The following is a 26185-nucleotide window of genomic DNA, read 5'->3' on the forward strand; positions in this document are numbered from 1 at the left end:
TTTGTTGCGTTACTTATTTCGTTTATTTTAACTAAAAGTAAATTATTAATTATTCTTTGTTGATTATTATTTGAAAGTACATTGTTTATTTTTTCATTTATTATTTGGAAATCATGTTTGTCAGGGGTTCCTGCGATCCATTTGAATGCTGAACCAATTAGTTCTATAGATCGCTTGTTTCGAGGATTAGGGGAAAGGCGGTTGAGGTGAGTTTGTATTTGTTGTATTTCGTAGGATAAGAATGGGAACATAGGAATGTTAGAATTTGGAACGTTGGAAAATTCTTGTATTTTTTTCTGGATAGCACTCAGGCTTCTTCTATAAAGATCCATGTCTATGACATGTATCAGTTTGAAGTTCCCTGTTTGAACTTTCACATTTCCCGAGTTGATGGCTATGAGTTGGGAGTTCGTATAGTCAAGGATTTTGACGCTGGCATTTGTGGTACAGAGGTATACCAAAAACCTAAAGGGAAGGAGAGGAAATTAATTTTTAATTAAACTTTTGTGTATGGTTTTTCCTGATTTTGTAACGACAGTTGAGTTCTTATTTTCTTTTACTATTTCTTTTCTATACTTGGGAGATAGTTTATTTCCTAATCTCTTGTTGACTTTTACGTAAATAATTTCTCCAATGGAAAAGTCTCTAACAACGGTTTTCTTTTTGTTATGGTATTCTAAGTCGGAGTCTTGTTTTTCTTTAATTTTCTGTGTTGTTCTTTCTCTTTCTTTTTCAAGTTGTTCCGGATTATTTGCTAGATCTCTTGCGAAAAATATGTCAATGGGTTTTTTGCCTGTAGTCGAGTGTATGGAATTATTATATTCAAATATTGATTTGTCAAGAAGTTCTGAAAATGTAAAGTGTGGGTTTTGAGATTTCAAGCATCGAATTACTTCGGAAAGTGTAGAGTGGAAACGTTCTATTTGTCCGTTTGCTGTACTCGTATATGGAGGTGTTTTAAAAACGTTTATATTGAAAAAGTTTTCTACCATGAAAAGAACCGAATTCGAGTTTAAGGATTTTTCGTTATCTACGACAATACTTTGTGGAACTCCAAAGGATAGTATTAATTCTCTTAGAGGTTGTTTTATGTCCTCAGCGGATCTTGATTTTAGGATTCTTACTAAAGCATATTTTGAAAACTTATCAATAGCTGTCAGGATAACTCGTTTGTTTGTAAAATAGATATCTATGTGTAATATTTGTCCAGGGTATGTAGGTATGGGGGTTGCTTGGATCATGGGTTTGGAAGGGTGTCTGTCGTATTTATGTTCTTTGCATGTTATACAGTTTTTTGTTATCTTTTCGACTTTACGACGCATTTGAGGAAAATAAAATTTGCTCAAGATCTGTAATTTATTTTCTTTACTATTTCTATGTGCACGGTTATGTTCTTTGATTATTTCAGATTCTTGTTGTTCTTCATCTACTAAGTCTGTGACAATTTTTCTAGCAAATCTAGTTCTATATTGTTTGAAATGAATAGGATAAATTTCTTGAATTTGGCCTAAGATTCTTTCACTTGTCTGTAAGCCATTGATGACAGATGGATTAAGGTAGCGTTTTAGGATTTCAATTATTTTTTCGTTAGAAAATTCTGGTTCTATTATTGTGTGTCGGTGGTATGTTGGAAATATAATTTCAAATTTGTAAGAAGCTTGAGTACCTTCTGATAGGATGATCTGATTTTTGAAGACATTTACAGGTTCATCTGCGAATTGAATGAGGTTCTGACTAGAACTCTCATCACTGTGTTGAGTAATAGTCAATGTGTTAACATTGCTGTCTACTGGTGGTCTAGATAGAGCGTCAGCTACAACGTTGGTTCTACCAGGTTTATATTTTATTTTGTGTTTGTATTCTTCAAGTATGTTCTTCCAACGTTTAAGCTTTTGGTTGTTATTTTTATTGCTTAGAGCGTAAGTCAGTGGTTGATGGTCGGTGTAAATTGTAACAATTGCTGAACCGTAAAGGTAATTTCTAAGAGAATCAAGTGCCCATATGATGGCCAACATCTCTTTTTCGTTGGTTGCTAAATTTTCTTCGGATGGCGAAAGAACTCGAGAGATAAACGTTATAGGTCTACCTTCTTGTTCTAGTACTGCGCCTATAGCGTAGTTAGAAGCATCCGTTGTAAGATGGAACTCTTTTTTAAAGTCAGGAAATGTAAGGATTACATCTTCTGAGATAAGGGAATTTTTTATTTTCTGGAACGCTTCAAGGGCTTCATTGTCGAGGTGTATAATTTTTTTGCTGGAAGCTTGTTTGGACACTCGTCCATCTTCCCCTCTTAAAAGGGCTGTCAGGGGTTTCGCAAGTTTTGCGTAGTCCTTAATGAACCTTCGATAAAACCCTGATAGGCCTAGGAAAGATTTTAAGTGTTTAAGCGTTATAGGACGTGGGAAATTAGCAATTGCTTCCACTTTCTTGGGGTTTGTCTTGATTCCTTCTGAAGATATGATGAATCCTAGGAACTCTACGCTGTCTTTAAGGAATTCACATTTGTCCATTTGAACTTTCAAATTAGCATTTTGAAGAGTTTCGAAAATTTTTGCTAAATTAACGAAATGGGATTCTTCATCTTTGCTAAAGACAACTATGTCATCTATATAGACAAAACATATCTTGCCTATATGTTCTCGTAGAATGTCATCTAGAGCTCGTTGAAAAATTGATGGTGCATTTTTCAACCCAAATGGAAGTCGAACGAATTCGTACTTTCCATTGCTGACTGAGAAAGCTGTCTTCTCTATATCATTTTCGTGAAGTTGTATCTGGTGAAAACCACTTTTGAGATCTAGTACTGAGAAAATTTTGTTCTGTCCAAGCTGGGATAAAACTTCGTTTATTTCGGGGATCGGATAGCGATCAGGAATAGTAATAGCATTTAGTTTTCTGTAATCGATAACTAATCGATATTTCCTTTCTCCAGATGCATCATCTTTTTTGGGTACGACCCATATTGGTGCATTATACGGGGACCGTGAAGGTCTAATAATACCATCTTTTAGAAGTTGGTTAATTTGTTTCTCAACCTCATCTTTTAATGACATTGGATATGGGTAGGATCTTGTATAGACTGGTTCATCATCCTCTGTCCTAATTCTACCTTTAACTGTCGTAGTAAAAGTTAATTTTTCATCAGGTTCGGCAAATAAATTTGAATATGTTTCTGTAAGTTTATGAAGTTCTAATTTTTGTTTTTGTGACATGTGGCTGTCTCTAATTGTGACAGAGTTTATTGCTTCGGAAATTTGTTGTTTGAGTCTGATTTTAAGTTTACCTTTTATAAGCATATAATTCTTTTCTGTAAAAATGACAGCTGACAAATCTTTAAGACTGTCATTGCCTAAAATTCCGTGGAAGGATTTTAGTGTGGGGAGTATAAAGAATTTTATTTGAATATTATTAATGCCGAATAGATTTATTATAGTGTGTTGGGTAATTTCGACTTTGCCGCCAACAGAATTTGCAAAAAAGTTTTGGATATTGGGAATTGGGTTATTTACTAAGCTTGGCTGAATGTAGTTTTTATTTGACCCTGTGTCAACTAAAAATTTTAGAATTTTACCATCGCTCGTCTTACATTCGAAGTATGGTAAAGACGAGCTTGTTAGCCTAAAAAATGAATATCTGCATAATCATTAAGTTGTTCATCGTAGTTGTTTTGGTTTGCAATATACTCTTCTAGTGATTCGTCTCCAATTTCAATTTCATTCATAGAATTGAGGAGAGAATTATAAGAGTTGATGTCAGGTTGGTCAGGATAGACATTATTTGAAACCATGTTAATTTGGTCGGTACCTTGTTCGAAATCTGGATTGTTTACTGATTCAGGATAGTGATAAGAAGTTACTGGTGTTGTTGAAACATGAAAATTTCTTTGGGCTTTAGGTGGATGTGCTTGTAAGGATGGGGATGAAATATTTTGTTCATTTAGTCTCTTACCGAATAATGGGTTGTGGGGTTTTGGTCTATTCATATAGTTTACTGCTCTTGAGCGCATGCTATGGTCGATCTCCATTGGCACTGGTCTTGGAAAAGGTTTTGGAGCGGTCGGTCTAGGTGGGACATATTGTTTTTGTGGTTGAAAAACGTTTTGTTGTGGGTATTGGTAACGTTGTTGAAATTGTTGGGGGTATTGAGGATATTGGGAATTTTGTGGATAATGGGACCGTTGTGGAGGGTATTGTGGAATATGTGCTAAATGTGGGAAAAATTGTTGTTGTTGTGTAGCAGGGGCTGGTCTGCGGGATGGTAATTCTGGGATTGGTTTTTTGTTAGGAATATTAGCATGTTGTGATCGAAAGTTTTGGTTTTCAAGCTTTTGACATAAATATAGCGCTTGTGGGAGATCTACAGGTTCTCTAATACCTAATAGTCTAGGTAGATCGCCTCTAAGACCTCTTATAAACGTATCAAGAGCTTTGTCTCGATAGGTTTCCGTTAGCAGATGCATTGCATCTGTGGAAATATTCATGCTTGATATCTTGTTAAGTATCAGTGATAAGTGTTGATATACCATCTGATAGTATTGCTCAACAGTGTTATGACTCTGTGTAAGAGTAGTCATTTGGTACTCGAGTGTACCAAGGTCTCGTTTGTCAGCATAGTGAGTAGTGAGACATTTGGAAATACATTCCCAGTTTAACGGTGTGTTGTATGATTCTAAAACTGCATCAGCATTACCTACAATTTTGTTTCTTATAGTATTAAGAATGCCAAAGTATTTTGGTGAGCCTTTAAGATTGTTATAAATGTTGAGAATCCTCTCAACACTTTTTCTCCAAGAACTATATTCCCCAGGGTTTCCTGAGAATTCCCTTAGTGTTCGTACCACATCAGGTACTTTGTCGAGATCATTTAGATTCCCGGAAAATTGAGCATCAATAGTTTGCTCTATACCCTTGTAAAAGTTGGCATGAGGATTTATAATTGTTTGAACTATGTCTTTGCACTGTTCCTTACACACTCTTGAAACTATATTTGTAACCAGATTTTCGAGCTCTGCTGTGGCAATAACTCTATTACTGTTATTTACGGTTGCACTTCCACTTGGAGGGGGCATATTAAGATTTGGAAATTGCAGCTGGATGCCGCTAAGGTCAGGGGGATTTGTATTATCGGTTGGATTTGGATTTTCAGTGTTAGGAAGGGGATACATGATTTGTTTAGCTTTAGAATGCTTTGATTTACCAATTTTGGTAGTAAAATTAATAAAGATTTTGGATTAAAAATTAAATTAAGTAATGAGAAATTTCTTAAATTTAAAGAATTTAGTTAAAAAAAAAAATTTTAATTCACTTTTTGATTTGAAATTGAAATAATGCAATGAAAAAATTTCTTAAATTTATAAAATTTTCTTAAATTTCTTAATTGACTAATGAATTTTAATTCACTTCTTAAATTTAAGTTCTTACAGTACTATAACTCGGAACATCCCACGCTGGTGAAAGGTTGGGTTTCTCTTTTGCCTAGGCTACTCGGGCAACTCTTTCACACTCCCTCGTGTTCTCGTCTCTCGATCGATTGACTGCGTTCCTTTGTTTTGTTTGTTTTATTCGGCTATTCACTCGCGGCGAGCTTATTAAGGTCGACTTACTGCATTAGTTCGAAAAAACCGTGTTGGGCGCCAATTAAACTATTTTAAACTTATTTTACTTAAAAAAATAATTTTTATTTTATTTTCTCATAATATTTCTTACGTCTACGAGTTACAATTTCTAACTAAACTAACTTAATGGATAAAGCCTAAGCGAAACCTTCTTTCAATTTATATTTTGATGACTCTGTTGTTTTTACTTCACACAGTCCAGACTGCAACGTATGGCAGAATTATGTTGCTGTTGGTCATTGCACTCGTGGCTTGTGCAATGCATTTGATATCCGGTGACCTCGAACCCATATAGAGGTAATGCTTGACCAACAAAAATATTTCAACAAATGTGGAGTTAACTTACACAAACAACTCTTCATTTTTAATAGAAAAAATTAACTTGCATTTCAATAGGAGTTTCTTACGGATCTATAAACACTAGTAGAGATACCCAAAAGAGATGAGAAACTTCTGACGTCATACGGGTTTGCCTACAAGCTGCTTTAGACATTTTTGGATAAGTATGCGTAAAAAAATATACATTTTTGGCTAAGTATGCGTGAAAAATCGTACATTTTTGCTTAGGTGTGCGTAAAAACACCGTGGCTACACTATGTGTGTTTTTCACATTTATTCACGAATACAAAAGAGATTACAACAACACGAAATAAACAAATGGGTTTTGGGGGGTAAAACGTACGAAAGTTTCCCATCTCCTTTGGGTATCTCTGAACACTAGACTTCTTCTTCTTTCTTCTTCATTATGTCCTTATTATGTAAATGTCCGAAATAGGGCCGTCTGGGTCAGAAAATGGACAGCAGAGATATTCTGTCTTTTTCGCACTTATTCGGTACCCACTTCCCTCCAGAACATCCAACCACACATCAAGTGCTCGTTGCAAGGATGTTGGATCTTCATTTATGATGGCTCCATCATCAGCAAAGAATAACTGATTCACTTTCGGGTCCGTCACTTTTCCTTCAAGCAGAAAGTCAAGGACTGTAATAAAGAGCAAAGGACTCGGGGCGCTTCCCTGGTGCACACCGACTTTGATTGGGAACTCTTTGGTGACTCCTGCGGGGCATTTTACCTTCGTTTTTACTTCCTCGTACATGCCCTTGAACATCCGCACGTAGATTTCCGGAACCTCTCGCTGTTTCAGGGACACACATATCAGATCTCGTGGTTGTCTATCGAATGCCTTTTAGAAATCAACCAACACAATATGCAAATCCCTTGAGGAATTACGGTGTTTTTCCATTCGGATTCTTAAACCCTGTATGGCATCTGTGGTTGATTTACCCGAGACAAACCCTCATCCCTCACTGGTCATCAGACAGCCGTATTATTTTTCGGTATTTGACATCAGCTTAATCGATCGGTATACAACTATAGTTGTCGCAGTTTCGTGAGTCAGCAGCTGGATCGGATATTTCCCCAAGCTCGCGATACGTATTCTCTTCTTTATGCTGTGCGCATTTCTTCTTTGCTTCTTTCTTGTAGCGTTTGTAGTCCATTTCGAGTCGTGCTTTTTCATCTCTATTATGAGGCGGGCATTTGGACCAAGCTTGGAAAGCGGTCTTTTTCCTTGATATCACTGCTTTAACTTCATCGCTCCACCACCATGTTTCTTTTTCGCGTTGGTAGTTTCCTTTGGGTGTTCCTAGCTTCCTAGACACTAGACACCTTATTTGTTCCAATTGCTCCTTTCCAAAAAAAAAATATAAGCTGGGAAACTACGAAAAAAAGTTTCAAAAAATCATATCTCGAATTTTTTTACATATGTGATTTCTGATTACCTGAGGTCCCAATATATAAGAAAATAGAGTGGCATTTAGTGTTATTCTTAAAATTTTTTTAATGAAGCTCGATCTTATGAGAATTATTTAAATATAAATCTAAGATATTTATTACGGTATGGAGGCAGAAACTAGTATAACAAACAAAAAACTACCTGTTTATCGCAAGCTTTCAAAAATTTGGGTTTTAAGGTCGAACAAAATACAAAAATTTATTTTAATCCGTTCCATATTATAAATAAATTTTTGAAATCAATGACCTGGAACAGTTTTGGCATAAAAAAGGTTCTCTGAAAAACTGTTAAGGCGATGACCAATTTTCTTATTATACGCATTTGAAGCTAACATTTTGACTTTACCACACAACAGCGCTTTGGCTGAAAGAGTATTTTCGAAGCTTACCTTAATAAAGCATAATCTTACAAAAAGGGTGAAGAGATAAACATGCGAAAACACGTTTACTTCATTAAACCTATTTACCAAATTGATTACCAACCAGTGATATTATAAAAATAAAAATTTTCAAAATTTTTTTAAAAATCCAAAAATTATTTTTTTCAAAATTTTATTTTTGGCTTATATTTAAATTATATAAATGCTTCTCCACAAAAAGTTTCGTTGAAATCGAATAAGCAGTTTCGGAGATAATCGGATTTGGAAAAAACGATTCTATGGCAGGTACCGTTAATAATGATTTTCAAAAAAAAATTTTTTCATTGAAAGATAGACCTTAGCTTTAAACTAACATTTGAATTTTTTAAACAAAATCGTTAGAGCCGTTTTCGAGATATTTCAATTTTACTAAAATCGGTATATGACAAGTACCGTTATTTTTGGTCAAAAAAAATTAATTCCAAAAACCCCTCTGGAGAGTCGCAGAATAACGCTACATACCAAGTTTGACATTAATCGGTCCATCCGTTTAGGCTGTAGCTCCTTATACAGACAGACTGACAGACAGACTGACAGACAGACAGACAGACGGACTTCCGGGACCCACTTTTTTGGCATTGTCTACCATCGTAATGTCATGGAAAAATGTTATCTCAACTTTTTTTTTTTGTACGAATGCATAACTTGATATATAGTTAGGGTTGCCAGATATATTTTGACGAAACTAGTAATCGAGATGTAAAATCCCGGACTTTCCCGGACAAATAAGGACACAAAAAAGAGTACAAATCTAGGACAAAAGGAATGCATAGTTTTATAAAAACAAAAAAAAGCGGAACAATCTTTTCAAAATTTAACTAAAAATCACATTTTTAACCCTTGTTCCCGTAGCATTTTTTTCTTATTTTTTTCACAAAAAAAATAAAGGTTCAAAATTTTAGCTAATATTACAAAAGTTGGAATGTACATAGTTACAGTAAAAAAAAATTTAAATTCCATTAAAATCCAATTGCTCAAAGTTTTAAACGATTAAGAGCCAATTTTTCAATCTTCTAATAAACAGTCAGTTAACTGTTCGACGAATAAAGTTATTAGGCTCATAAACAATCAGATAAAAACATTGAATTTTTCAATCAAGAATAATTTATTCTACAGAATAACAAAAAAAAAAAATGGTCAAATTCAAAAATATTTAAAATTCAACGTCATTTTTATTCATGATTGTTTTTGTTTTCTTGTGTTCCACTGTATTTTTTACAAAATTCTTTCAAAACAGCTTTGCCAACTGACACAATATTTTTGTTGAGGTTATTCCTTAGGATAATTTTTATTCGTCTCTGAAAGAAGCAGATAGTTTTATTCTAAGGAATAAGCTATATCTGCTTGTTGAAGAATTGATTTTTTCTCTATCCTTAGGAATAAGTACTAAATGAATTTTTTAACTGACTATTGAAAAATTGGCCCTTAGTTAAATGCTAATAGAATTTTTAGTGAGTTACTATTTAAGTTAAGAAATGGTCTTTTTGACTTAGCAACTTACTTAAGCGGCCTTATATGTATTTTTCTTAATCGTTTAAAATTTTGCACCTTGAGTGTTGAGTCTTACAATAAGGTACCTACTGTAATAAATAATAAAATTTAAATAAATTATTAAAATAAATTTTTGTTGGTCAGAGAATTCACTAACCAGTACCTCATATGCACATTTTTGAGTTTTGATTATATTGGAACAGAACACAAAAAAGAATTGAGCAGATAATAGACCAAAATAAAAACGCCTCGCTTTTAATGAACTCGATTCGTTTTTTGAATAAGGAATGAATTAAGAGTAGCATACAAAAAGTGAGATTTTTAAAGGCTTCAAAAGAGTACAATCCCGGACAATTGCTAGAAACTATCCCGGACGTCCCCCACACAGCCAAAAAAGAGTACATGTCCGGGAAAACCCGGACGCATGGCAACCCTATATATAGTACCTATATCGCAAGTAAAAAAGACAAAGAAATTAAATGTGATTTATTTATTAATATTTAATTTATTTAAAAAGCTGTTAGTACAAAAAAGACCATATGTTAAAAAAAAAATATATATAATATTTATATAAACGAAAAAATGGTTTTTAAAAAAGTCCTGGAATGACTGTAAAAGTAGATATAAGTTAATTTTAAGTTCCTAAAATGATGACAATTTTTTTAAGTTTCTAATTTTGTTTTTGTTGATAAAAACTTTTTTTTTCAAGATAAATTCTGTTTATTTTTCTGTGTAAAAACATATGAAAACGGTTGAATGACTTTTTTCCAAAATAGCGTCTTTTTTGAATCTAGTAGGACACAGGATAAGCTGATCAAACAGGAATTACCTACTTTTAAAACGATAAAAAAAAAAATTTACTCAGTTATTGTAAATCTTTCAAATAACTTCACAAGTCTCTTTTTTTTTGAATATTATTTATATTTTATATTTGGTTTTTAAAAAAAACTTAACTTCAACTCAAACCTTGCAACCACTCAGTATCTATTTGTCGTGAATCGTGAGTGGAGTCGATGCATGGTATAAAAAGAGAAGGTATGATCATTAGAAAAAACTCAGTATCGAGAACTTTATAAAATAAAAGTCTGTATAAACATCAAAGTTGAAAAACAGAACAAGTACTCTTTAAAAGAGATGTTCTGGAAACCCTAAGTAAGGCTAAATAGACAAAATGTTTTAAATATTTAATGCATTTAGCATTGAAATTTTTTTATTTGCAATAGTTAGTTTTTAGTTAATGTGTGTAGAGGTAAGTCCTAATATGGAGTAATATCTTCTTCTACATCTACTTTTGCCATGAAAGTTCTCCTCTACAAGGAAAGTATTTGGCAAAAAGGCAAAACGCATGGTCTCTGATAATGGTGTACGGTAATTTCCGGTTGTTTCCATTTTTTTTTTTTTTTTTTTTTTGAGGAAAATATTTATCTTCTTGTGTAAAACTATTCTCAAATCGCCCTGATTTAACATCCAAAATCAGTTATTCTCCCATTGCATCCTATTTCCTATATGTACCAACATAAGTGAATCTGTAGTTTGCGTCGCACATTGGCAACAGAACGATGCTATTAAATCCCTTGGATTTGTGATAGATAGACCGCTTCATCCAATTTTGGTGCTCGAAAACCTATGTGTTTGTCATCCAAAGCTCGTAGGCAAAGTGGAAATTGCGAAAAATTGAAAGTTTTGTTATGCAATAATATTCAAATTAGGAAAAGCTTTTTGTGTGAAAAATTTCATCGAAATCCGTTGAGTAGCACACGAGAAAGTCAGGATTAAGAAAAACGGTTCTCTTGTAGCGTTGTAGGTACCGTTTATCGATCGATTGAAAAATCTGAAAAAGTTTGGTTGGTCGGCTGGTAAAATTAAAAAAGGAACATAGGGAGTATGTAAATGAAAAGTTAATTATAGTCTCTGGCCATATAATATTTTTCTGAACTAATAAAAAATAGTAGCTGATATTTAAACTGTTTTTCAAAAATCAAAAACTATTATCGATTGGAGAAGATCAATTTGGAGTTTTCTTAAATTAAAAAACAATTATAATAATTATGAATACTTTTAAAATATCAATACAGGTATGTATTTACAGTTTCTAACAGTGCTTTGTCAAAAACTCTCCGTAAATGGATATATCTCAAAATTCTGATAGGGATGTATTAATTTTTTTTTCACTTAAAAATATTTGAAGATTCATCAGACGCCACAGCAACATCATCAGCAGCAACAACAACAACAAACACAACCTCAAATGATAACAGTAGTTAGCCCCAACAGTTCTGCATTGTTAACCGTAACATCTAATGATAACAACTCAGGGAATATGTAGACCACAATTTTCTTATCGGTAAGTTTGTAGTTATCAAATGTGTATGGTCTTAAAATCCATTTTAGCATGTTTTCTATTCAAGTGATGTACAAGGTTTTTTGTTTTGGTTTCCTTCTGTACTGTTACCAGGGTTCGGACTTCAGATCAAATTTTTCGAAGCAAATGCAGAAAAAAACTGAAGTAGATCCAAAATTTTCGAAGCAGATTTAGGAAATACAAAAAAACTTATGTTTTATTAAATTCATTTCTGAAAATTTCCTTTCAGCTGCCGCTCTACTGTGCGGCAAAATAGCTAAATTCAGCAAGTACTCTGATAAATTTTTGAAAAGAAATTCTTCCAGTACATTTTTTGTATTCATTTAGGCAAATAACTTTGCTCTATTTGACTAATATCATAAATGAGAAATGACCTCCATTCATCATTTAAAATATCAATATTGCTTTTATGAAAAGGAAATGCTCAACAAGTTGTAAAATAGATATTAAATCACCATTCTGAATTTTAGTTGGGTTTAAATATTGTATTAAACAAAGTTTATTGTCTTCAAATTGAAATCTCGATTTGATTTGAGTACACAAAGAAATATAATATTTTAAAATATTTCGTTTTGTTAGTAAAATTGTTTCATTCGAAACATTGTTTTCATTTTTTTGAAACTCTATTCCACAAAATATATTTTGGACAGGAACATAATAATTTAGATTTTCAAAATTAATATCGGTATTTAAGAATTCACTTTTAATAAAATTACTAAGCAGTTTCAAAAAATTTTGTATTTTTTTCTGACTGAAAAAATTCTATTCATTTCATTAATTATATTCAATATGTAAAATAAAAAAAGTAAATATAACTTATTCTCATCATTCAACTTTTCAATAACATATTCAATGCTATGTTCCTGTTGTTCTTCGGAAGACAATAATAAAAAGTAATGTTGTAAAACCGTCCATTGCTCTAAAACCCTGTCTACAGCTCCCTGAACTGAAAGCCATCGAGTAGAACAGGTATTTAGCAGTTTATGTTCAATGACATTAAAACATTCTTGGAAAGTTTTAAATTCGGTTAATCTTTTGGGACCGTGAGAAAAAAAATTGAAAATTGTTTTTATCATTTTTTCTATTTCGAAAGGAATTTGCTTTGAAGCTGCTTTCGAGCACAGATTGAGGGAATGACAAGTGCAACCTAGGTAAAACATATTTGGGTTCAATGCCTTTAAATGAGTTTTAACTCCATTGAAGGATACCTTCATGACTGCAGCATTGTCAGTCCCTAACCCTATTAAATTTTCAAAGGGTATTTGTAAATCATTTAAATATAACTTGATCGCTGTTGAAATGAAAAGAGCTGTTGACTCTTCCAATTCCAGCAAACCAAAAAAAAAAACGTCTTTGACTGAACCATGTTCCTGGTGACGTGCAATGAGAACCAAACATTTTTTGGAACTAATGTCTGTGCTCTCGTCAATAATTAAAGAAAAATATTGACAGCAGCATTACCAGGCCATTACTTAAACACTACAAATCTTAATCAAGGTTTAAGGATAAACTATAGTAATTGCAGTGCAGGCGGCTGCTCCTCAACACCAAAATGCTACAAAACCCAAAAGTCATTTTTGCAACAGTTGCGGGAAAGGATTTCCCAACAACAGGTATGTTTCAAAGATACTATACTATGTCTAATTAGTTTGCAAAGTTAAAACAAATAACCGAACGCTAAGAAATAACCTCGAAAACTGATAAAAAGCGGCATTTTCGATTTTCTAACGGGAATATCTCAAAAACGTGATGTAATAGAGCTTTTCTGACTTCGGATTGAGCTCAGCACACAAAAACCTATAGAAAAGTATATCCTGGTTTCTGTAACTGCAACCTTGTTGACCAGTATTATTAGACGCACTATGGATTTTTCATAAAATCATGTATTCCAGAAGGTTAAATATATGCAAAACGTTTTACTTTTAACCTTATAGATAAGTTACTCTCATTTAAGAAACATAGTATTGTATTTCTTTGCTTTTTTATTACATTGTTTCTAGAGCAATAAAAAGTACACAGTTGTTTGATGTTACTTGGCGTGATTTCGTGGCTAAAAAAGCTTGCAACGTGTATTTAACGGCAACTATTGTTTATTTTTCCTACGAAAAAAGGCTGAAGTTAAGGCGAGATATCGCGAAGATTGGATGTGTCTGAGGCGAGCGGGAGAAGGATCAACGATCAAGTCGAAATCGGTATCAGGGGTTGGATTAAGCCCGAAAAGAAAAAGTTAATGCGGAAGAAAATTCATTTTTACGCCAAGATTAGATCGCTGTTAAGTATTTAGCTCGTGATAAGGATTTGGAATTCTGGAAATCGCTAATTGAATCTATCGATAACGATTAACTTATACAAATTTACCATTGTTTAACTGAGTTCCCTATTTTGTTGTTATTTTTAACAGGTCTGCTTCAGCGATGAAAGCACATTTGATATCTTAGCAAAAAATTCTCAGTTTGTAAATCATCGTCGCTGTGGCGAAAAATGTAATCCCGATTGCGTTGTCCAGATTGTAAAACACACGACAAAGGTAATGATCTGGTCAGAGATTAGTGGGAAAAGCATAGGACGTTTGTACGTGGTAAATGGGATCATGAAGCAGGACCAGTACAAAGAAGTTCTAAGGACACGGTTGTTGCCGCGATAAGGGAATTGTTTTTCTAGTGGTGAATCATTCATTTTCATGCAAGATGGAGCTCCCTGACACACAGCCCGATCTGTTAAAACTTATTTGGAATTAATATCTCTCTCTTGGACTGGCCGGGTAATAGCAGAGACATGAACCCAATTGAAAATGGGAGCTGATAAAGAGAGAAGTGGCTAAAGAACTCAACTTTTGAAAAAATTATTCGTGTTTGGAATTATCATTTACAAGTCACACAACACAGTGCACAGATAGTCCAGTCTTGTATTGACAGTATGCCGCGCAGAATGTAGGTATCTACCTATTAAGTATTAGAATTTTGTTGAGTAATTTTAAATTTGCGCAAAATACCAATATGATTTATTCTCAATAAATATGTTGTTTTTTAATTTATAATTATTAGAAAATACAGTATATTATGCAAAAAGATTCAATTAAGTACAACAATTTTTTTAAAAACAGAGGTTAAATTAGATTTTGTTCAAGATCTACAGTGCGTCTAATAAATATGGCCAGGGTCTGTACGGTGTGCTTATTCGTTTAAGGAACAACAAAATGCTAACTTCATAATATTAATAAATCCTAGCGATGTTATGTATTATTTATAACAATATAAATATAAATAAAGAACAACTACTTTCGATTTAACGAAAAAACTCCAAGTAAACTTTCCATGAAGAAAAGTTAATCGATTTTGCATATATTAACGATACAATAAATTGAAATAAGCAAACAACAAAATGTCGTTTTCGTCAAGGAATACCATTACTTCGAATACCCTTCTTATGCATACGAGTGTGAATAACTTAATTAATGTGCCAGGCGATTTTCAATTCCTCGCATTCCAACGTGCTCAACTAACTCGATAGTATGAAATCAGTTAAAATTCTGCCCATTTGGAGAAGTATTCCTATAGTTGCAATGAGCCGAATGTACATATACGTATACACAATTTTCCATGAACATACTCACATCGCAAACACAACGGAGGCAAAATGAAACATCTCCCTTTTCAGCCTTTATTCCATCATGCATGATAGAGGTACATCAGCAGTATTAACCACATATTCCAGGCCGCAGTAAAAACTAACTACAGCAAAAGGAATGAATGTTCCCGATCCCGCCCGTTCCCTTCTAATTCTGAGTATACGCTCGATAAATAGATATGACGCCAATCTGAATTAATTGTGTTTGACTCAGACCGCAAGGTTTCCAAAATAAATAAAAAAAAAAACATTTTATTAAATGAATATCGATATGACGCATTGTTTGAATAATTGACTGGCAAAAAATTAAGAGTAGATATGTTTGTCGTGCCATCTTCTGTGGCGTTGATGACAAGGCGAGGCGCAGTTGCACCGCGATATGCTATGCAACACTCCGTCTGTTTGCAATGGGAAAAACAAGAAGTCAAATATGACGTTGTTGTAGTAGGTATGCCGAGCGTAAAAGGAGAAGTATTCGGCGATCCATCAGAACATTCATAAAAAGCAGAATAAAAACTTTTATGAAGACATTTGCTAGTTCGAATGGATCCAAATTAAGAGTATATCTTCGTTTTTAATGTTACCGTCAATATGATGTAGATGGACGCGCCGATGCACAGTGGTATGATTTGTATATAAAGATGGACTAAAGTCTATATGACCTGCAAGTGGATGGTGGATCAACGAAAAAGTTACCGACGAAACTTCAACGTTATTCTGTGAAATAATACTTTAACAATGGACACTTAATCTAGAATTAGGGTGATTAATGGGCCTTTTCTTTCATGCGAATATTTGATGAGCGACTAAATTATTTTCAATTCTAGCAATGTTGTTTGTTTAATATATTTGTGATATTTGGTACAAAAATGAAACCTCCAAAAATAATTTTAATTGCAGAAAATTAAAAAATGGCGGTTTTGAAAAATTAGTTATTTCTATTTCTTCCTGTCCTGGACAAATCATTACAGCTCAATGTGAAGGAACATTCTTAAGGATGGATCTTTAATGAGCGCACCCTCAAAGATCTGTCAGGTGCCACATATCCGGGTTGAATCCGAACAATCGTTGAGGATAGGGTCAGTGTACATCTTACCAATATATTAGTTCTTTCAGTTACTCTTGATTTTTGAGAGCTTATATTCTACTTTAATTTTGCCAACATTTTTTTTCTACTGCACCACTGTATGCATGACCACAGATCACATGCGCGTCGAAAGTAAATCGTTAGGCTCTACAGGCCGACTGGCTACAAACTATGTGCATCAATAATAAATGAAATGTGGAATGCAATTTAAAATTGTTCGAGATTTCAATATATTAAATAATATTTTGAGGAATTCTCAAATATTTTTGTTGATACAATACGCAAGAGAGTATTTTTGGTTAAGAATATATGAAAAAAAAAGAAAACATTTTAAGCAAGATTGAATTCGTGACCAAACATAGCTCCACAAACTAATGTACTTTCAAGACCTGCGGCATATTTGTAGTTGAGAACTTGAGATGTCTAATAAATTTTTGATATTACAAGAAATTGTAACATTTAACGTTTAGTTTATATTTTCAAATAATAATATGTAATTTCACCATAAAGTTGGTAATTTTTCATCCTAGTTGTATAACAATTGGTTTCATATATTTCACTTAAAACCGTATAAAAGTTTCAACGAAGATTATGTTTTTCATATGAAGAGTTAGAGCCCCCGCACACTACAAATTCTCTATTGGCCGGTAGTTTAGTCGGTTTGGGCTCCCAGTGTGCGGTCAGTGTGGTCACACCGAACTATCAGAGTCAGATTCTATCTGCTCTTCATTTAGTAGATTTTTCTTCATTAACAGTCTTATTTAAAAAAGCAGTATAGAGCCTACATAAAGTTATGCAATCCTTATAATGCCTCTAAACGCAAAACTGCTATTTATAAAACTTATGCAAGGTAGCATAGTCCCATAATAAGCTAAACGCGTTTTATGGTTGAATAGACCGTATATTAGAAAATTATTTTTATTAATATTTAAATGTCATTTTGATTTCTATCACCAATTACCAATTTTCCTCATTTATAAATGATTTCAGTAATTTAAATCGCGTTTTAAAAACTCCGAGAAGGAGGAAAGTTTACAAATAAAGGTTCAACCCAATGAGCCTTAGAGAAATGTAGAATTAAAAAAAAATATAGATTTTCGAAAGAAAATATGGTCAAATTCATTTTCTTCGTCCTGAAATTCATATCATTAAGGATAAGTGCCATTAATTTGTTGTGCTCTGGGTCAGGTGACTTAGGAGGTGGCCCACCAACTGTTGCTTTCCGGTTTCTTTTGTAGTTTGCATCAGCGTTACCGTTGAAAATTTTTGAAAAGTCGCTAAAAAATTCGCTTTGAGAAAAAAAAGGTCGCTAATCTGAAAAATTGAAAAAAATTCGCTTTTTTGTCGAAAAAGTCGCTATTTGAAATAAAAAAGTCGCTAAACTGTTTTCATATATACGAAAAAAAATAACAAAATTATAAACTAAAAAAAAAACAGTCTTCATGTTAGGAACCTAAATTTAGTTGGAGGCTACGCTTGGGCCTTTAAAATTTGAAGTATGAAACATTTAATTTGAACAAGAATAAAATATTAAAAGAAAAAAGGCTTTCAAGCTTGCCAATATATTTTTTCCAATTCCATTTTTTGGTTGGCTATTTTTTCATTGTATGTGTCTATGTATTCTTGTTTGATTTGACATCTGAATATGAATATGGAAGCAGTGCAAAAGAACACACCTACCTACTGACATGCAATGTAATGGACTTTGAGTTTGAATTGAAGATGTGGGTATGGAAATGGATGAGGTCATGGGCAGGCGTTTTTCTCTTTTAACTCAGAAAAAGGCTTTGAACAGAGCCAGAAATTCTGAGCACACTCTGAATAGCCTCTGAGCGCTCAAAATTATTTTTAAAACAAATCTGAACATTTTTCTATTTACTTGTAATTTTCTTTTACAGAAACAAGAAATAAAATTTAAAACTTGACTACTGCACTCTTGCGCCATTATTTTATTTGTTTAATTTTTTTTCAATTTCACTTGCTAAATGCTTGTGTTCAGCATTCAACTCAATCTGCTCAGTTATTTTATTATGAGTCCATCGATCGTGCTCTGAACAAGCTGAGCTTGTTCACGTTCAGATCGAAAAAATAAACACAAAGCTCTAAATGTCAGATAAAAATGAAATAAAATTTTTAGAAAAAAAGTCCCTATTATGAAATTAGTGAAAAAGTCGCTTTGAATAAAAAGTCGTCTCTTGGTCGCTAAAGCTTCAAAAAAGTCGCTAATAGCGACTAAAGTCGCTTTGCGGTAACGCTGGTTTGCATTCTCAGCTTTGGCCTTCATTTTGGTGCCTCGTCATTGGGCTTGGATTTGCGATGTTTCCCTCATCGTTGCGCTTAAATTGTTGAAATTGAAAATCATTACAAACTAATGAGTAAACAACAAAGATTATGTATATTTGTAGATACCTATTGGTTATTTCACGCCTGGCGTCCCTTTTCAAAAGCGATGTGTTTGTGTCTACATTTTTGTTTTCTATGATATGAATTTTATCTTCAACTAGCTATCGAAGGAGTACTATCTAAAAGAAATGTTATTGATTTCATTGAAAGGTTTTTGTCGCTGATATTACTTACATTATCGTACGAATCCCAATTTGCGGTGCGAGACCTTTTTTCTTTAGATTCCATTTTTTTCAATTTAACCAACAATTTTTTTTAAATTTTATTTGTTATAACAAATAACAAATTTGTTATAACAAATAACATTTTGGTACTTTTTTGACATATGTAGACATTAAATTGCCACTTTTTTGATTGTAGATTGTACTTTTTTGACATAAGCATTGCATAACTAAAATGTATAGCAGAATTTTTTACAAAAAGGAATTTTCGCAACGTTACATAGAGCCTACATAAAAATTACATAAACCCTTATGTACTATTGATCTGTTTAGCTAATTCTATTAGCCCTGATTTTTCAATCGTCAGTTAGACTATCAGAAGAATAAATGTCAATATAAAAAAAACTTTTATTCCTAGGAATGAGCTCTAACTGAAGTTTATCTGACTATTGAAAAATTGGCCCTAAATAAGACTGTAATTCTTTAATTTTTTCAATAGCTAGGTATCTTCAAAATGAAGTTTTTGAACCGCGGATGCAGCAAGGTGGCTGAAACTTGTTCTATGAGGCCCATTCGTTTGTTGACTTCTACTAAAGGTTCATCAATCACAAACGATTTTAGTTTTGAAAGCATACAATGAACTAATAGAATATCTTTGCTGCTGGTAAAATATTTATCACCGGATATTTTCTTGGTTGCAGCTTCTAATGGACGTAAAATATTAAGAAGCTATGACAAAATATTCAATTCCACAGCCCAGACAACATGGGCGTTGCAGTTTTATGGGAAATCAGTATGTCACTCACAGCACTTTTTAGCTCCAAAACTCGATGAATCATGTAATATTGTGCTGTTCCAACGCAACGTGTTGATACGTCTTGAATTCATTTTGTTTCGGCACTTACTGATTTTCGTAATTCATCGCTTGCCACACAGCTTTGCTTAAAAAATGTTACCATGGTCTTTATTTTTGTGAGTATATTTTGAGCAACAATGTTCAACGTATGGACAAAACATGGGAGGGATGTGCTTCTTTTTTCCAAATGCAATTTCCACAGCTATCACCATATTCGCAGTATTGTCTGTTACAACTGCCGAGATTTTGCTTGTGCCAAATCCCCAATCGGAATCGCAGCAGGTTTTATTTCGCATCTGTGCTATATAATCCGATGTATGTCTTTCATCAAGTTGATATACTTCTAATGTCACTGAATTGTCACAAGAAAGCTCCTACACCAGGACAGGGGAAGCAAACGAAGAAATATGGTAGTTATTATCGAATGTGCACTCGTCGTGTATTTGCTTCCTTAAATCTTATCATCGCCTAGTTTAATTTAAAATTATTTTCGGATAAAAAAACGCGAAGAGTTTCAGTCACAAATTCGTCAGCTTTCTTTATCAATTTGTCGGTGGGTGGAAATAGGGTATATATTAGTGTCGTAAACCTTCGAACGTTCATCTCGGGCTGCTGCTTCTCGTATAAAGCGCAGTCTTTTTTGGTCTGGATTTTAAATTCTTCTTTTACCAATCATCTGCTTCCTTAGGTAACTAATCGTTTATGGCTGGTATTTTAAAAGTAGACTATAGACTCGCGCTTATTAATTTCGAAAATAATTATATTTTCTTAGAATTTTTTCTTCAAGCGTGTTTTAAGGGTACGACAATCTGGAACGTTTTTCATTAATCTATTCAGTTTTCAGTGTGATTTGATACTCCACGGAATTTTCCTGCAGGAAAGTTTAAATGTAATCCAAGACGGAGTCAATACTTTCTGATACTGATCTCCCTTTATTTTGACTCTCCGAGGCTGGAAGACTTATCAACTGGTAACAGTCAAAGTGATACTATGCTCTTTGCTATAAAAAAACGGTAATGTCACATTCTTTTTAACCGGTTAGTTACTTTTTTTAAGAAAACGTCTTCTCAACCCGGTAATTTTGTTAATATTTTTTGTCACGAGTCGAAATATTCCGAACTTTATGGCTTACCCTTTTTGTTACTAACACTCTGTTTGTTTTTCTAAAAAAAATCACTGCCAATTGTTTCCAGAAGGCGCATCTGGTGGAAAAGATGACGTCTTAGGTACCGTGTTTGAAAGCAAGGCACTATTGCTCCGACGCACACTGGTGTTGGTTGTATGGAGAGCGTGCTCAAAACGCAAAATTGAGAATAACGATTTCTTGCATATTTTTAATTTGTTGCAGTGTTGACATATGTAGTTGTTACTTAAAATTTTATGAATAAGTTGTAAGAAATTCTCGAGCAATTAAAAATAAACTTTAATTGATTACATTTTTAGTCAAAAATACTACTAGCGGTCTAAATGGCTGAAGAGGTAGTGCATCTTGATGTTCATGTTACATTCCAGTCGCTGGAAGTGCAACATTAGCTGCTCAATGTATTGAATGTAGTCTGCAGGCTTTTTCTTTATCCTCAGAAATTTTGCACAATCCATATGCAAATTTCTGCTTATCTGTCATACAGACTCTGATTTGAGAACCGTCAAAAATAACATCTTTATTTTTTGTTTGTGTTTAATCTGGGAAATATTTTACTGATTCATATGTAACTATATACAAAAAATTCCCCATCCTTGCTAAGAGTTTTTACAAACTGTTTTATTAGACCTAACTTGATAAAGAGAGGGGGTAAATTGTTATTTGTAATATAAAACGGTGTCGGGCTACTAGACGGCGCATTTATCGCGTTCATATTACCCGGTACTAAATTCCCTCTCAATGGCCAACCTCTTAATGGTCCAATGTTCTGTCTTGGCTGTCTTGGGGTTAGGTACCTAAGTATATCCTTCTTGTTGACCCATAAGAAAATTCACCATAGTAAGATCGACGCATATCAGCCAGTTATATTTTTTGTATCTATCGTGGGATTTTCCTCTTTAACTCTTTAACTTTTGTTGAATGTGCAATGAGCTAACAGCCCATTTTATTTTTATTATGTAAGAGAACACATTTAATTCGAAGAATCAATAAATAAACGCCAATCTCTTGGATCCTAGTTTTTTAACACATTTCAGCCACCAAATCGGGGACATAATAGAAAATCATCTTCTTGAGAAAAGAGGGATCAAATGTTTTTTTATAGACCAAGATCTCTTATCAACTCAAGGATTTGGCCCAAGAAATTTATTAAATCTCATTTGTTATTCCCATCTTTCATGTGAACAATACCAAAGTAAGCCTAAACCACGATTTAAGTGTACGGTAATTTTTTTTTTTTTACGAGTGATTTAGGTTAGAGTTAAGTGTTGAGCTACTTTCTGCGTCTTAACCATACACCACAACAATTATAATGATATCTACAAAAAAAAACAGCAAAATCATGTTCATAAACTCGTAGGTACCTAACATTTATACTTAAGGCTTAAAAATGGTCTTCAGATCATTAATAATATCTTTGTTTTTATTTCCACACAGCATTGCTTTGAACCTAATTACGCGAAAACCATTACTAGAAGATAATTTTTCAAGATGGTTATCGTACCTTCATTAATAGCAGTGTAGAAGCGAGCCTTCTGAAATCATGCAACCAGGACCAGTGAGAAGTGCGCATGAAGGTTCGTATACTGTACTCTTCTCACCCTGCTTACCGCGCGCTTTCCTGTCTATGGAAATGGCCAAGTATAATAAATAATAAAAATGTGTTACGAAAACAATAAATTGCACGTCACATTTTCAGGTGAGAAAATTACAGCTAGATTGAATGATGTCTACAAGAAGTTCCGACAAAAGAAATGACGCAAATGCAACACCAAGCAAACTGCTTTAGCCCCGGTGTGCATTGATGTGTGTTTTGACTGATTGCCATAGGTTCTCGTGACATGTCATCAGGATATTTGTGTAAATGTCTCTAAGCACTGACATTCATCAGGAGCCATGGACTTGAAGTTAAAAATATTAGCTCCATTAAAACAACACACATTTTTTTTTTTTGAATTTACTTTGTTGATTGTAATGCCCGAATTTTATGAATAATCACGATGTCGACCAATAATAATTAAGTAAATGTGTGTGAAAAGGGCATTTTAATGAATTATGTAATTAGGAACAACCATATTTCTAATAATCTAAAATCTTGACCAAGTGGTTTTTATATCAAAGACTGACATGGTGATGGTGAGGGAAGTCTCAGCTAGAATTCTTGAACTACTTACAGCCAAATTAAAACAATAGAAAAGTTAGTGGCAATTACATAACATGTTTTCTCTTGCAACAAGTTTCAAGTGTAAGATTCCATGATTTCCACAATTGAAATGATTATTTCAATAGATAGCATCTGGCTCACGTTTTCTTGTTAACTGAAATTACTTCCATCGGTTTTATTCCAAGGTGTACTTTAAAAGAAATTTGGAAGTAAAGGGTGATATAGGTACAAAGTAGTAAAAACTTTTACTAATAGGCCATGTAGTAATAACTACATGCACATATTTTCAAAAAACCCACTTTCATGATGATGTAGGGATAAAATTCGGCATAAACGTTTCATTTGCAATTAGAACCAAGAACCAACATAGTGCATCGATCAGTGCATGTGATCGGACATGATCAAATATCCGTCCTGACCAGAAATTTACTTGGTGGTTCTGTGCAGCAATACATTAATGCAAGAAACTGTTTGTTCTTATATAAATTAATAAATGTTAAGTCTCCGTCATATTTAAACAACAGGCTCTCATTCAATCGATCCGCTGAAGCATCAATATCGTCCCATTTTTACAAAATTTTTTGAAATGGTCTCGTTTAGATATTGTTCATACATGCTGTCAGACTCGGGAACTCTCTCTCTATCAAACTAATTGTTAACCCAAATAAATCAATTGATCAACAACGTAGGCTCATATTGAGATTTATAGTGTTTCACGATTGCCAATAACTCTGCTTTCACCGTATGCAATTCAAAGGCTATATCATCCGATTTCGATGTCTTTTCTAATAGAAGTGGTGGAAGCCTTAAGCAGCCCATAGACAAGACACCGCACCACAGACGGCACACCGATCATGACACCGACACAAAAAAATCAAAAAGTTTTGATTTTGTCGCTCCGGTATGCACACAAGTGTGGTGTGTATGGGCCGCTTTATTTTACTTCCTTGAATGATATGAAGCGTTAACCAAAACTATGACAGAGTTGGGCTCTAGAAGCGTTAAGATCTTGTTTAACCATTCTTCATAGACACTGGTATTCATATCTTCGTGGTAGTCCCCGGTGATTTCAGAAACGAAGCTTAATAGCCCGTCATCTACAAATCCTGTAGAACTGCCTATGTGCGTAATACCTGTCATTGCCTACAGCTTTCCGGTATGGTATACCATCTCCAAGACAGCCATGAAGGAACTACAAATGTTCGAGAGAAAAATATTGAGGATGTGCACCGGACTTTACTTCGATCGACAGCGACAAAAATACTACAGCAACAAGCGACTCTACGAGGAAGAAAAAATCATACCACTGGACAAGTATCTACTGCGATCGGCGAAGATACTTGTAGGAAATATCGCCAACCACCCCAATCAGCTGATGAGAAGAATGATAGCCCAAAAACGACATCCGGAACCTAGGTACCTTTGCGCTTTGGATATACTGGATGAGCACATAATTTCAATGGACAACGAAGAAGCAGTTAACTTTTACGTCGACACCCAGTCGACACACTATCGTGGCTAAACGCCAATCAAACCAACCCAACTCAACCAACCCCACAACTGGACATCCGGGTCTGAACAACCCGAGTACAACCTAGTCAGCAGACTTTTTAAATTAAGTTTATCCAAGTATAATATTTATTTATATTTTATAACTTACACCCAGAGAAAATACGCATAGTAATTTTTAATCCGTTCTACATTGAATCAATGGTGAAAAATATATTCATTAATTTTCTAAAAATCGTCCTATGCTTAAGTTACAGTTTGTCACATCAATTTTTATAAGTGAGATGGCACAGTGGTAAAACACAAGCTTGTCAACCCAGGTATAGCAGGTTCGATCCCCAGCGGATGCCAGTTTTACTTTTTTTTATTTTTTTTAATGTGTGAACAACTTAGATTTAAAGTGTACTACTTTGATTCAATCATTTTCCACTTTAGGCTAAAAATGTAGTGATTTTCCATTGATTCAAAGTGGTTTCGATTGATTTTACGTTGTTTTTTGGCTCAGTGTAGTCATTGTATAAGGTTAGGCCCCTTCTGTGCCAACAAAATTTTATATCAACCAATGTATCTTAGAAATAAGTTAATTTTAAGTCAATTGTAAATAACAAGTTCAATAAACTAAATTGAAATTGAATTGCCTATGTGCGTAATGATGACCCTTTGCCTTTATCCTTTCCCGGCTGGTGAACACAACACAGTCCTGTTGATAGACTTTCGTTGAACGCTTGGCGAGGTGTTGTTACCCCTGGTCCCTGGATCTATTCAAGCAAGCTTTATCACGACCACGAGTGTGTCTCTCATTCAACCATGTCTCATCAGTGAAATATATTTTTTTATTTTATTCTCCGAGTTTCTTTACTTCGCGCGAGTATCTTCTTCTCCATGTTATTGGGCCCTCGGAATATTTTTTTCCCTCGAAATTTCTTGATCATGAATCTGCCTCGGAATTAATTTCCAGGGAACAAAAAATCGTATGAAATGACAGCTAAATTTCCCTGGAAATTTTGTTGCCGATACCAATTAATTCCGAGGGAAACTTTTCATGATCATTTTCGTTCCCATGGGAAACATTTCCAGGGGAATTTTTATTCAGGATTGCCCCCATTATGTCATTTCGTTTTATTAAAACGTTCTTCCGCCGGCGTTTGGTGAACTTAAACCCAAGATCTTTTCTTAAGATGGTGTTAAGAGTTGATCTGCCTATTTTTTTTTTTTGTCCGACGAGCGTTGGAAGCTCGTTGTTAGAAAAAAAAATTATGAACAATTTGCCTGATTACGCATTTTTTTTTTCTTTTTTTGATGGTGAGTTGTGGCCTTTCGTCTTATTTTCATTCATTAGTTTGTAGACAATTCGCTGCTTTACAGGAAAAAAATTCTCGAAACGTGTTTTACGGATCCTGTCTTGTTTTTCAAATGACCGTAAAATTTTTTAGTAGTGGCTTCAACAATTTATTTATTTTTTTTTTCGGCAACTAAATACTTGGAGGAAATTGACGCTATTTTCGATACTGTATCACAAAATATTCACAAATACACAATTTATAAACAAGACAGTA

The 26185-nt window shown here is 33.8% G+C and overlaps 1 long non-coding RNA gene across 1 annotated transcript; it reads left to right on the top strand.

The window, feature by feature from the left end:
• Window positions 1-11312: 11312 nt before the first annotated feature.
• LOC129907913 (uncharacterized) lies at window positions 11313-11671 on the top strand. The gene is made up of 2 exons (XR_008771199.1): window positions 11313-11394; window positions 11508-11671. It is a non-coding gene; the product is annotated as an uncharacterized LOC129907913 (long non-coding RNA).
• The last annotated feature ends 14514 nt before the right edge of the window (window positions 11672-26185 follow it).

Source organism: Episyrphus balteatus, chromosome 1 (genome assembly GCF_945859705.1).
Source record: "Episyrphus balteatus chromosome 1, idEpiBalt1.1, whole genome shotgun sequence".
Classification (NCBI taxonomy): Eukaryota; Metazoa; Arthropoda; class Insecta; order Diptera; family Syrphidae; genus Episyrphus; species Episyrphus balteatus.